This window comes from Nuphar pumila, chromosome 5 (assembly GCF_984573655.1).
Source record: "Nuphar pumila chromosome 5, dmNupPumi1.hap1.1, whole genome shotgun sequence".
Classification (NCBI taxonomy): domain Eukaryota; kingdom Viridiplantae; phylum Streptophyta; class Magnoliopsida; order Nymphaeales; family Nymphaeaceae; genus Nuphar; species Nuphar pumila.
In genome coordinates, this window is record NC_143253.1 from 136703951 (window position 1) to 136717046 (window position 13096).

The 13096-nt window shown below is 35.3% G+C and overlaps 1 long non-coding RNA gene across 1 annotated transcript; it reads right to left on the minus strand.

Annotated features, from left to right (window-relative positions):
• Positions 1–3433: 3433 nt before the first annotated feature.
• LOC149838940 (uncharacterized) lies at positions 3434–4399 on the minus strand. Its single transcript, XR_016432221.1, has 3 exons — positions 4128–4399; positions 3985–4029; positions 3434–3677 (listed from the first exon to the last, which is right to left on the minus strand). It is a non-coding gene; the product is annotated as an uncharacterized LOC149838940 (long non-coding RNA).
• Between the last annotated feature and the right edge of the window lie 8697 nt (positions 4400–13096).

Sequence of the window (13096 nt, forward strand, 5' to 3'; positions counted from 1 at the left end):
GAGATATCACCCGATTTCACATTTCATCAGCAAAGGCCAACTCCTCTATGGTTAAAACCTTGCCATCAGGAGAGTATCCATCCCTTCTTCCTCCTCGATTATCCATAGTTCTTCTTCTATAATATCTCCTGCCTTTCTTTTCTTTTTTTTTCATTTTTTTTTCTCTTTCGCAAGATGCCAAGGATGAAGATCGACCTGCATATAGCAGGATCGATCCATCTACGGCTACAACAATGGAACATAGGCGTTCTGACACTTTTTTTTATTATCTTCTATGAATTCATGTAGTCTTCACCAATTTTAAATGTCTGATTACAATTGGGTTTTTCGTTTTATTTTTATTTTTATTTTTTTCCTTTATCTGTAATCTTTCCTTCATATTTTGATACTTGTTTCAGCTTCCCATTTATAGTGGATCACTTTTGTGATCATCGCAAAATTTTTCCTCTCTCGTTGGTTTCCCTCTCTTCCTTCTCTTTTCCTTTTTCTAACCTCTATTATCCTCCTTTTTTGAAGGGAGAAGAATAAAAGAAAGAGAGAAGAGAAAAGAAGAGGAAGAAAAAAGAGAAGAGGAACCATTTTGCGGGGTTTTCACTTGACCTTGATTTGAAAAGAATTTAGAAATCTAACTTGCCTCCGTTTTGAAAATTTGCGGGAAAAATGGAGAGACGGGATTCGCTCGTCGGTACGAGGTTCGACCGTTCCTGGCGCCTTTACTAGGGGTAATCGAACCAAGGATCGAATCTATGCCTTTTGCTTTGCTTAAATATAACCTAGGAATTTATTCTAAAGATCTAAATGCACAAAGAATCATGCTTGTGTGATGCAAGAATGAATGCTCTTTCAAAAATTGATTTAGAAATTTTCAAGTATTCTGAGATGAACTTGGCAAAGGAGTGAAGAAATGATTTAAATTTAACTTAGAACTTGAGATAGATCAGAGAAGTTCTAAGTATTCAGAGTTGGGAAATAAATATTGATTTTGAAGAGAAAGATTTGAAGTTTTGAAATGAAAGAAAATAGAATTTCAAAGTCAGAAATGGACTTTGAATTTAATCATGGATTTAGGAGAAGAAGATTTAAAAGTGTAATCTTAAGATTTGAAATCAGGACAAGCTTTGAGAAATCCAAATGATATAGAAAGTAGAAAATGGATTCAGACGAGATCTGAAAATGGAATTGGATTTGAAATCAAGAATTTAGGAATGGAATTGGATCTTAAAATGAATTTAAAATTTGAAATCTGAGATCCGATGTAAATTTGGATTCTGGATCCTAAGATGGATTTGGATCTGAAGTCTGAGATCCAATGTAGAGTTGGACTCTGGATCCTAAGATGGATTTGGATCTGAAGTCTGAGATCCAATGTGAAATTAGAGTCTGGATCCTAAAGGAGATTTGGACCTTAAGTCTGAGATCCGATGTAGAGTTGGACTCTGGACCCTAAGATAGATTGTGGATCTGAAGTCTGAGATCCAATGTAGACTTGGGTTTTGGATCCTAGAATGGATTTTGGGTTTTTGAAAGTCCAAATGAGACTTTTGAAAATGGATCTGGGTTTTGAAAACCCAGATTGAATTTAAAATTCAGGAAGGGTCAAGCTTTTGAGATTCATAATCAATCTCAAACTTTGATTTTTGAATTTTGAAAATAAGCTTGGTTTTGAGTTTGAAGATGAATCAGAAGTTTCAAAGTTAATTTAAACTTTGAATTTTCATTTAGATTTTGGAATTCTGGATATATAAGTGAATTCCAAAGTCAATTTGGACTTTGAATTTGAAGTTAGAATTTGAATTTTGGATATAAGCTGATTCTGAAGTTTCAAAGTCAAATGGGACCTTGAAAATGAATTCTTGAATCCTTTTGAGAAATAGAGTTGAATTTGAATTTTATGAATAGGATTTGATATGAGAAATGAAGGAAAGAATCACTTGAATTTATGAAAAAAAAATTTAAAAATATGATGCAATTCTATCCTAAATGATGAATGAATTTGAATTTTTGAAATTGGTTTTTGAAAAGCTATTTCATTCTTTAAATGAATTAAAATAAGATTGAAGACATAATACATCCTTGACTATGGTCATTGAATGTATTATATAATAATCTATATTTAAATTCAGGTGAAGAATGAAACACATTTGGGGCTTTTATACAATTTAAAATGAAATTAACTCTCAATATACCCTAACTATGGCCATTGGTATATATTTTGAATTAATTTTAAGTTAAATTCTAATAAAAGAAGGAAATATTTGAAAATATGATGATTTTTGAAGAGGATCCAGTGTGGGTCCAGTGTTATTTTCTAAAAGATAAAAATCCTAAGTTTTGTTTACATCCTAACTATGGCCATTGATGTAAATCATCAACTTAGGATTAATTACCTCTTATAAAATGGTGCACGTGCCATTCGTGTTTCACCAATGTGAGATTTTGAGAAATAAAGACAAAAACATGAAAACAAGTAATTCACGGTATTTTACAATGCTCATTCATTCTAATATAAGGTTGGAAATAAAAAAAAAAATTTATTGATCTCTACCTATTACAATCCTGAATTCTTACAAAAATTCTAAGCTAATGACATTTCTACCTGATTCTGCAAAATTTTAAGTTAACATAAGTAAAAAAAAATATATATGAAGAATATGTTACACTGTGATAAGCTAAATCATATGAACATGTCAGAAAATAGAGTAAAGGAAATACAGCTGCTGTAATAAGTGAGATGCTAATAATGATATTCGAATGTACAGGAGATATGCTATGGATATTTATACTATGCAAATGCCATTGTAGATATAGCAGGTGGAATGTGCAAGGGCGTAAAAGGATGACATTGGTATGCAGATATAATCAGTGTGACTGTGTGGCTGAGTGTGATTTACAAAGGAGGCGGGTGGGTAAGTGAGTAGATACAGATGCTAATAAAAAAAAATGTGTTTAGCAGGTGCTATAGGTTGTGAAGTGCAGTGCCATGTTGTGAAAGGAAAGGAATGCCACAACAAAATTATTGTATTTCAACTGGGGGTTTTGACTTACCAAGCTCAACAATTTGCATTGAGGTCGACTGATCAGATTCCAAGCCTCCCACAAAGTCTGCAATGTATTCAAACTCAACAATTTGCATTGAGATCGCTTTATCAGATTCTGAGCCTCTCACCAAGTCTGCAATGTATTCTTCCATTTTATTATTTGATTGAGTATCTGAGGTTCACAAACAGCTTTGGTATACTTGATGCTGCCACCTTCCTCCAATTTCTTCAATGCTGCCTTAATGGCCTCAATTGAACCTTCTACCTTTCCATTGGTAATAGACTTATCAAGTTGTCTGGAGCTGTGTGAGTAGATTGATGACACCTTCTGCTTTCTCATAATATCTTCTAATATCAAAGAAGATTTGTATCTTTCTGGTAAAGTTGTTACTCTCTTTTCTACTTCGCTGTCCACTAGAGGTTGTGAAGCACTTGCTTTCTTCACAGTAGGCTTCCAGCTAGATTTGCTCAATGGCTTCATCTCTTTCAACTTGGACTGCTCTAAGGGCTTAACTGTCGATGAGTTGGCCACTTTATCCTCATGGTCTGAAGTGGAAGACTCCACTTTCATGGCAGAAGTTCTGTTTGACTTAGTGACATTGGTCATTTTGGATTTCACACCAGCATCAGCTCCTTTCACTGGAAGTTTTTTTTACTACTCTTAGCAGATTCAGTTTCTTTTACAGTTGATTCCACTACTTTTTTTTAGGTGGCTTCACTGTTGGTTTCTCTTGATTGATGCCTTCAGATGAACCCCCCACCCTTTTTTTTTTTTTTTAAAAAACCTGGGAAAGTGGTGTTTTCCCAGGTACTCGCATACATTCCCTTAGGTTTGATCTGAAGACAGCAACAACTATCAGTTATGGCTACAAAAGCATGGTATACAGAAAACAAACACACTATTACAGAAAAGGTTTTAAGCATAATGTCAAAATGGTTTTCTTACCTTACAACAGCGTGCCAAAGTCATTGAGATCAAGAAACACCAACCCTACAAGCACCATAGGCATTCATCCACACTCGGCATTTTCTATTACTGCTTTGTCAAAAAAAAAATTTCGTGCAAGAAATGCTGCCTGCATCTATTACCGTTGGTATTGATAACACTAAGGCCTCTAATGCTGATGATGAATCCATATTCGCAGGAGTGACAAATAAGATACACTTCTTGGGGAAACATAGATTGACAGAGCCCCTTTTGAGCAATATCATCAAATATCAAAGCTCAACCCAGCACAACATACAAAATTCAAATTATACAGGTTAATCTGGATGTAATATTGACAAATACAGAATATAACTGGGATGCCAGACTTAGATATAACAACAAATATATAAAGGAAGGGCCAGGATGTGAAGACGTAAATCAATTGAAGAGATGTCATTATATAGTAATACTACAGGGGAAATACAAATTTGAACCATGAAATCAAAGGAATTGCTGGGAAAAGTAAAAAAAATAATCCTAGAAACGGGTCATTCAAAATCACAGAGGCAATCCCTGATATTCATAGGTTGATCGTATCTATAGACAACATCCTATGATTAACAAAGTTAAATTATTAAATCTTTCAAATGGCACCATAACAAAGCTGAATGCACCCAGGTGGATGGATCAGGGCAGAATATCTCTAAATATGCTTAATATATAAGCTGACATGCAGGACACTAGTTCATGTAAACTAGTTAGAAGCAATAACATTGAAACCTAGTGCTGATTTGCAACTTACGAATGTTCATGGCAATAGGTATTGAGATGCTGGAGGTAGCCGTGATGCTACACAGGAATTTACATCGGCTACCTGTCATTTTATCATACACGCCTGTGCAGAGACACTAATAATATTCTCCTATCCAATTTACATACTTAAACATACATCAGTTTTCACGCAGAAAGGAGATATTTCACTACCAACTTAATCGACATCTGTGAAAATACAATAACAATGATTTTGCAGGAACAAATAGATATTCTGTAGGAAGGTAAAAGAACATTATATCTTCTGCAAAAGTTTGTTGTAGAACTGATGCTAGGTAAGGAAGTGGCTAAAAAAAAATATATAAAGGTATGAGGATGCATAGACATACATAGGAATATGAGATATAATGAAGCATATCATAAGGTTAAATGAAGGCAACTATTTATGAGATGCAAAATATACAACATAACCCAAATGAAGGAAGAGCATAGCACGATTTAGGAGCCGTAATATGATGATGCTGATGCTATAGGAATGAAACAGATAACACGAGGGGATTCTGGATTGTCATTTGATTACAGGGGAGGTGGCAAATGTGCTCGATATACCATAAATAATCTACCTTAACAAGAAATCATTAAGAAAGGAAAATCACGACTGCTATGATAATGGAAATCAACATATAGCCAGAATAAGAACAGAGATTCAAAAATGGCAGAAAAAATAGAAGGAAAAAGAAAGAAAAGAAAAAAAAAGGTAAATAAATAACTAAATATTGGAATCAAAGAATTCCTTTTACTATTGCAGCAGGTGGGTCGATCCTGCTACAGGCAGGTCGATCCCACCATCTTGCCTTATGATAAAAAGAAGAAAATATAAAAGGAAAACAAAAACCAAAGGAAAACAAAACAGACAAAATAAAGCAGTGCTATGAAAAGGAAAAGAGGCTTTGAAAGGAATCAAAGAAAGAATTACTTACCTGTGGCTGCAGACATTTTAGAACAGTCGACTTCCTTCGGTCGGATGAGGGAATGGGGAAAGAGAAAGCTGGGAGAAGAGATAAGAAGAAGAGGGGAATGAAGGAGAAGGAAGAAGGCCATGGGAGGGTGAAGGCGGATTCGTGAAGGAGAAGAAGGTGGAGGGGTAGAAGACGGCCCCTTTTAGGGTTTCTTAAGCTACTTTTTAAAGAGGCAAAAAGGAGGTTCCGTTGAAGATGGGAGGCTGGAGATGAGGTTGTTGGTGATGGAGGGCCGAAGATGGGGAAATTGGAGGGCGATGGAGGGTTCGGTGGAAGCTCCTGCAGCTGATGGGTGGCTGAGGCTTCGAGAGTGCCTCCGAGAGAGGAGAGATCGATGGAGGCGGCTGAGAGAGAGAAACAAACTCGAAAAAAAACTTGAAAGGGTCCCCCCCCTCAAAAACCCTAACTCGACTATTTAGTTTTGCATTTTCCAAAAGAGGTCTTCTTATAAAAAGATTTTTCAAAAACGGGTTTCTGAAAACCATTTTGCAATTTTCTTCATTTATTTTTTTGTTCTTTTCTGAGTATTTTTATTTTTTTGTATTTTGGGAAATACAAAATCCTAAAATGTACGGCAAAACAAGGATTTAAACTAATTTTTTTTGTATTTTTGAGAAATATTTACAAAAAAAGGTTTTCAAGGCTATTTTGAGGAGATTTCTTTAGAAAATGGGTTCGGACCCGAGTTTTGAGAAAATCTTTGAGTTTTTGAAGCTCGAATTGAGAAATACATGTGATGGATCCAAACGGATGTCGAATGGACTGTTCGAGCTATTTAAAGACTATTTTTGGTATTTTCTATAATTTAAATTTAAAATTTGAACGAGGAGATTTAGATTTGGATCTGGACAATGGATCCAGATCCGAAATCAATTTAAACATATAAAATGAATTTGATTTCAGTAAAACTTGAGAAATGAACTGGAATTTATATTTAACTATGACACATTTGCTCAAAAAATGAATTTAGGGGCAAGAAGGGAATATTTAAAAGATTTTGAAAATTTTGGGGTGTTCACAGATGCCCCTCTTTGCTACTAAGCCGGTTGAAAGCCGAGCTTAGTGGCAAAGAAAACACTCCAAATTTTGAAAAATGCCCCAGTCAAATAGATCTGAACTGGGTGTGGGAGAATTTAATTTAAAAGACATGTTTTTCGAATTTAAAACTTTATCCTTGAATGGGTTTTGGAAGACGAAATCCTCGAAAGTGATATGACTGAGTAGAAGATGAGGAAATCGTGATGGGATTTTGGGTGAAGATCCCGAAATGATGAAAGGTAAGAATTTAGATCAAGTCTCGTGGGCGAGACAAGATCAATCTTTTGAAATGACTCAGGTTTAGCCCTTAACCTGGATGGGACGGAGATATATCAAGATAATTTGAATGGGGAAAGGAATATGCGAGGACCTTAATGGGACATTTTGGCAAATGTTTCACGAGATGAAGCTTAAGTAGGATTTTATTCCGGATGGATATACAAAGCATGGATTCTTGATGGAAAGAACCATGATGGGACTGGAGGAAGAAATACCTCGTCGAAACGAGAATCAGGTTTAACCCAAACTTGAAAAAGGAAAATACCTCAATGCACGAGGTTCAGGCTTAACCCTTAACCTGAAGGGGACGACCATATGGAATCCTCGAGTGAAGAGACCATGATGGGACCTTCGGAGTTTGGACGAACAAATCTGAAGGGGGTTTGCGAAAGGAGGAAGGAAATGGGGTTCCCTAAAGCGTTGAAAAAGGGATGATCTTGGGTGTCTCATTGCTGAGACTGAAACCAACTTTTGAATTTAATGACCTCTCGCAGGAAGTACAGGTTTTGACCCTTAACCTGAGTGGAAACAACCATACGGAATTTCTCAAAACCGTGATGGGACAGGAGAGATACTTCAACTGAATGGGGTAACTCTTCTGGAAGATATGAACAACGCTAGATTGCACCAAAATGGATATTGAATATTTATTTCAATCTTAGGATATCTAGAAAATTTTGCCAATAAGATAAATTTATAGTTGACTTCAACGCTTGAAAATGTGCACATGTGTGAAAAGATATTCCCTCTTTTACCTAGAGTATTCCTCCATCGAGGTTAACTCCTCGGTCTTAAGAGTCAAATTCAAAATTTTAGCGCTGATGATTTTCTTTAAGGAAGCTATCCATTTCCTTGATATAAGAAGAGAAGAAATATTCTCAATTTCATAAAAGCAAGTAGTGAAAAGACATTGATAAAAGATATTTTGCATAAGAAAAGTTGATCTCTGGCAATTTAGGCAGTTTGATATCTGGGTGTTTTTCCCATGATGATCTTCTTGCACTCTTTTTGAGTCATTGGGTTTTTCGGGCTTTTACATCATCCTTCATTTTGGATGTTCCTGACTTTTCTCTCTTTTTCAGGGAAGGGTACGTCACAAACTCCTTCATCTTGAAGATGTTTCGATCATTCATTTTCTCAGGGATTATATATGATATTGGCTCAAAAGTCTTTAGATGATAGCTGGAATCAAATATCATTTAGGGTTTGTCGGTAGGTCCATCACACTCGCCTTCATCTCGACGGTGATCTGAACTTTCCCTGGAAGGATCCTTCACAAACTCCTTCATCTTGGTAGATGATCCAAATCTTCTTTGGCCCCGGGGGTCTACTCGCTTAATTCGCCTTCATCTTGACGACAATTGAGAGATCCCTTTTGCCGATATTTGATTGCAGCTTTAAACTGGATAAGGTGATATGGATTAAGTGGATTCTTTTATGGCTCAGGATATTTCCACTGTCTAATTGCCAGGAAATCGTCTTTAAACATGCATCATAGCTATGATCAATATCAATTCGCTTCCGACTTTTCAATGTCATCGAATATTTATTTCACTAATCATACCGAGGATATTTCTTTTATCCTTTTGGTTGATCAACAGGAAAAAGATTTGAATTTTACCTCTGTTTCACAAAGAGTTTCACCTTTTATGAAGAAAATACTAGAGGTAATCTGAGGTAATTCTTTTGTGCAGTAAGATTTATTTGGAATCAACAAATATTTTTAGCAAATTGGCAAAGTTTTCATGACTTCTATGTGAAATATTTACTCAATATAGATTTTGATGCGACCTTTAGTTGTAATTTATGATTTTGGATATTCTAACCGGTGAACTGAGACCTTTCATTTAACGACCAGCGAAGTAGCTGGAACCTTTCATTTAATGACCAGCGAAGTAGCTGGGACATTTCATTTAACGACCAGCGAACTAGTTGGGACATTTCATTTAATGACCAGAAAAATCTGGGACCTTTCATTTAACGACCAACGAAGGAGTTGGAAACATTTCATTTAGCGACCAACGAAGTAGCTGGGACATTTCATTTAGCGACCAGCGAAGTAGCTGGGACATTTCATTTAGCGACCAACGAAGTAGCTGGGACATTTCATTTAGCGACCAGCGAAGTAGCTGGGACATTTCATTTAACGACCAACAAAGTAGCTGGGACATTTCATTTAGCGACCAGCGAAGTAGCTGGGACATTTCATTTAACGACCAGCGAAGTAGCTGGGACATTTCATTTAATCATTTAACGACCAGCGAAGTAGCTGGGACATTTCATTTAATCATTTAACGACCAGCGAAGTAGCTGGGACATTTCATTTAATCATTTAACGACCAACGAAGTAGCTGGGACATTTCATTTAATCATTTAACGACCAGCGAAGTAGCTGGGACATTTCATTTAATCATTTAACGACCAGCGAAGTAGCTGGGACATTTCATTTAATCATTTAACGACCAGCGAAGTAGCTGGGACATTTCATTTAATCATTTAACGACCAACGAAGTAGCTGGGACATTTCATTTAATCATTTAACGACCAGCGAAGTAGCTGGGACATTTCATTTAATCATTTAACGACCAGCGAAGTAGCTGGGAGATTTCATTTAATCATTTAACGACCAACGAAGTAGCTGGGCCATTTCATTTAATCATTTAACGACAAGCGAAGTAGCTGGGACATTTCATTTAATCATTTAACGACCAACGAAGTAGCTGGGACATTTCATTTAATCATTTAACGACCAACGAAGTAGCTGGGACATTTTATTTAATGGCTTGATTTAAGATTGAGACTTTCTGAGAGACAAACAACACGAGGACTGATGAACTTGATTTTTAGATTTGGAAACTTAGCAAAATACCCAATGCGAACACTAGGTTTTCTAACTGAGAGTCGGGAAGGAGATCGGCCTATTTTAAGATATTTAGAGATTGAAGCAAGAAGAATGGCCGGTGTTTCAGGATTATCCCTTATCCTGAAGGGGAAATAGAATAGACATTTTTGAAGAGAATTTAGAAAAAGAATGATTCAGGTTTATCCCTTAACCTGAAAGGAAAATAGAAGATTTTTATGAAGAGATAACCTGAGACTTGAATTTAGATATGACAAGATTTAGAATTTATGATCTATGATTTAGATGGACCAGGTATGTGACGAGGAATATAAAAAGAAATAAACTTTGAGAAGACAAAAGGATATAGATCTTTGAAAAAAATGTAGAACATTTGAGAGAATTGATTTATTTTGTGAAAAGAATTCTCACAGGTAGCATGGTTGCCCCTATGAGTGATCTTCAGGATTATCCCTTATCCTGAATGGGAAAAAAAATAGAATTTAAAGAGATTTAATGAAGGAAAATTGATATAAATCTAGAAAATCAACAAAGATTAACAAAACTTGTAATTTACAAAAGAATCCTCATAGGTAGCGTTATTGCTCCTACGAGGGGTTTTAGGATTATCCCTTATCCTGAATGGAAAAAAGGAATAGAATTTAAAGCAAATTAATATAAATCTAGAAAATCAATAAAGATTGGAAAAACTTGTATTTACAAAAGAATCCTCATAGGTAGCGTTATTGCTCCTACGAGGGATCTCAGGATTATCCCTTATCCTGAATGGGCAAAAGAATAGAATTTTAAGAAGGTGAAGAGAAATTGATATAAATTTAGAAAATCAATAAAGGTTGACAGAACTTGTATTTATAAAAGAATTCTCGTAAGTAGCGTTATTGCTCCTACGAGGGGTTTCAGGATTTTCCCTTATCCTGAATGGGAAACAGAATAGAATTTAAGAAAATTTAGCGAAGGCAAATCGATATAAATCTAGAAAATCAATAAAGATTAACAAAACTTGTATTTACAAAAGAATCCTCATAGGTAGCGTTATTGCTCCTACAAGGGGTTTCAGGATTTTCCCTTGTCCTGAATGGGAAAAGAATAGAATTTAAGAAAATTTAATGATGGAAAATTGATATAAATCTAGAAAATTAACAAAGATTGACAAAACTTGTATTTACAAAAGAATCCTCATAGGTAGCGTTATTGCTCCTATGAGGGGTTTCAGGATTTTCCCTTATCCTGAATGAAAAAAAGAATAGGATTTAAGAAAATTAAATGATATAAATCTAGAGAATCAATAAAGATTGGCAAAACTTGTATTTACAAAAGAACCCTCATAGGTAGCGGTATTGCTCCTACGAGGGGTTTCAGGATTTTCCTTTATCCTGAATGGGAAAAAGAATAGAATTTAAGAAAATTTAATGAAGGGAAAATGATATAAATCTAGAAAATTAATAAAGATTGGCAAAACTTGTACTTACGAAAGAATCCTCATAGGTAGCATTGTGGCTCCTACGAGGGGTTTCAGGATTATCCCTTATCCTGAATGGGAAAAAGAATTTTAAGGAATTTAAATAAAGAGAAATTGATATAATGAAGGTTTACGAAACTTGTATTTACAAAAGAATCCTCATAGGTAGCGTTATTGCTCCTACGAGGGGTTTCAGGATTTTCCCTTATCCTGAATGGGAGAAGAATAAAATTTAAGAAAATTTAGCGAAGGCAAATTGATATAAATCTAGAAAATCAATAAAGATTAACAAAACTTGTATTTACAAAAGAATCCTCATAGGTAGCGTTATTGCTCCTACAAAGGGGTCTCAGGATTATCCCTTATCCTGAATGGGAACACCTCAGACAACGAGGGTCAGGTTTATCCCTTAACCTGAGCGGGAACACCTCGGACAACGAGGGTCAGGTTTATCCCTTAACTTGAGCGGGAACACCTCAGACAACGAGGGTCAGGTTTATCCCTTAACCTGAAAGGGTAACACCTCGGACAACGAGGGTCAGGTTTATCCCTTAACCTGAAAGGGTACAAGAATTGATAAAATTTAATAAAATTGAGGAGAATTTTGATAAAACTTGATAAAAACTTGATAAAATTGATATAAACCTGAGAAAAACATGAATAAAATGAATGAAATTGATATAAATATCAAATTTAACTAAAAATTTATAAGATTTAAGAGAAAAAGGAATTTTTCTGATCCTGCCTGCATATGGGATCTTGAAAAAGAATGTTTATTTAAAAGATAAGTGAGAAATCATTTTTGGGAAGAAAATTCATTTGTAAGAACGGTCAGTGCGAGATCTGACCCCTTTAAAAAGGAGAATCATCATGAGAGATCATCATGAGGTTTGATTTCGAAGATAGTGATTTAAAAATCAATTTTGAAAGAGAAAACAAACATGAGATGATGATTTTGAAGACAAATGGTTCTCAAAACCTAATTTGAAAGAAGGAAAGATCAACATGTTAGTCTATTTAAAAGGGATTTAGATCAAAATATTTGAATCTTTTGAAGACTTTTTAGAAGAAATTTTATGATTTTGAAAATCCTCATAGGTAATATCATTTCTCTCATGATGGAGGAAAACAAATTTTGAAAATAGATGACAAGGATTTAAAAAAAAATTGAAAAATAGCAGGCAGGATCAAAAGATTTTGAAGAAATCAGAAAGAAAAGGCAATACACCTGGGTTTTAAAAGAGGGAATTTTGAATAATATATACCCAGGGTTTTGGAAAATATAAGGAAGATACATATACATATATAATATCATTCAATCACAGACATACAAGCAAGGATGCACAAATAGCACTCCCTAAAGCTGACTCTATATGCAATATTTGAAATGGCAAATAGGATCTTAATCCTAACTCTAAGATTTAGATCATCTGATTTCCATCAAGGTATGCCGATATACTCAAGCCGAAGCTCAAAGTACGTGGCATAAAAAGATATCTCTCTGGTTCTAAGGTAAAGGCTTCCCAACATCCTTGAGCACCTACCGATATACCTCGGACTATGGCCCTTAGGTACGTAGTAGGGGGCGCGAACCCAAATAAGTGGTCCAGTTGTGAGGCTCTCTCCCGAACTATGGTTCAGTGAGACAGCCCAGCAACGTGAAGACCGGGACAATATAGGTAGGGATGTTTTCAAAATATGATC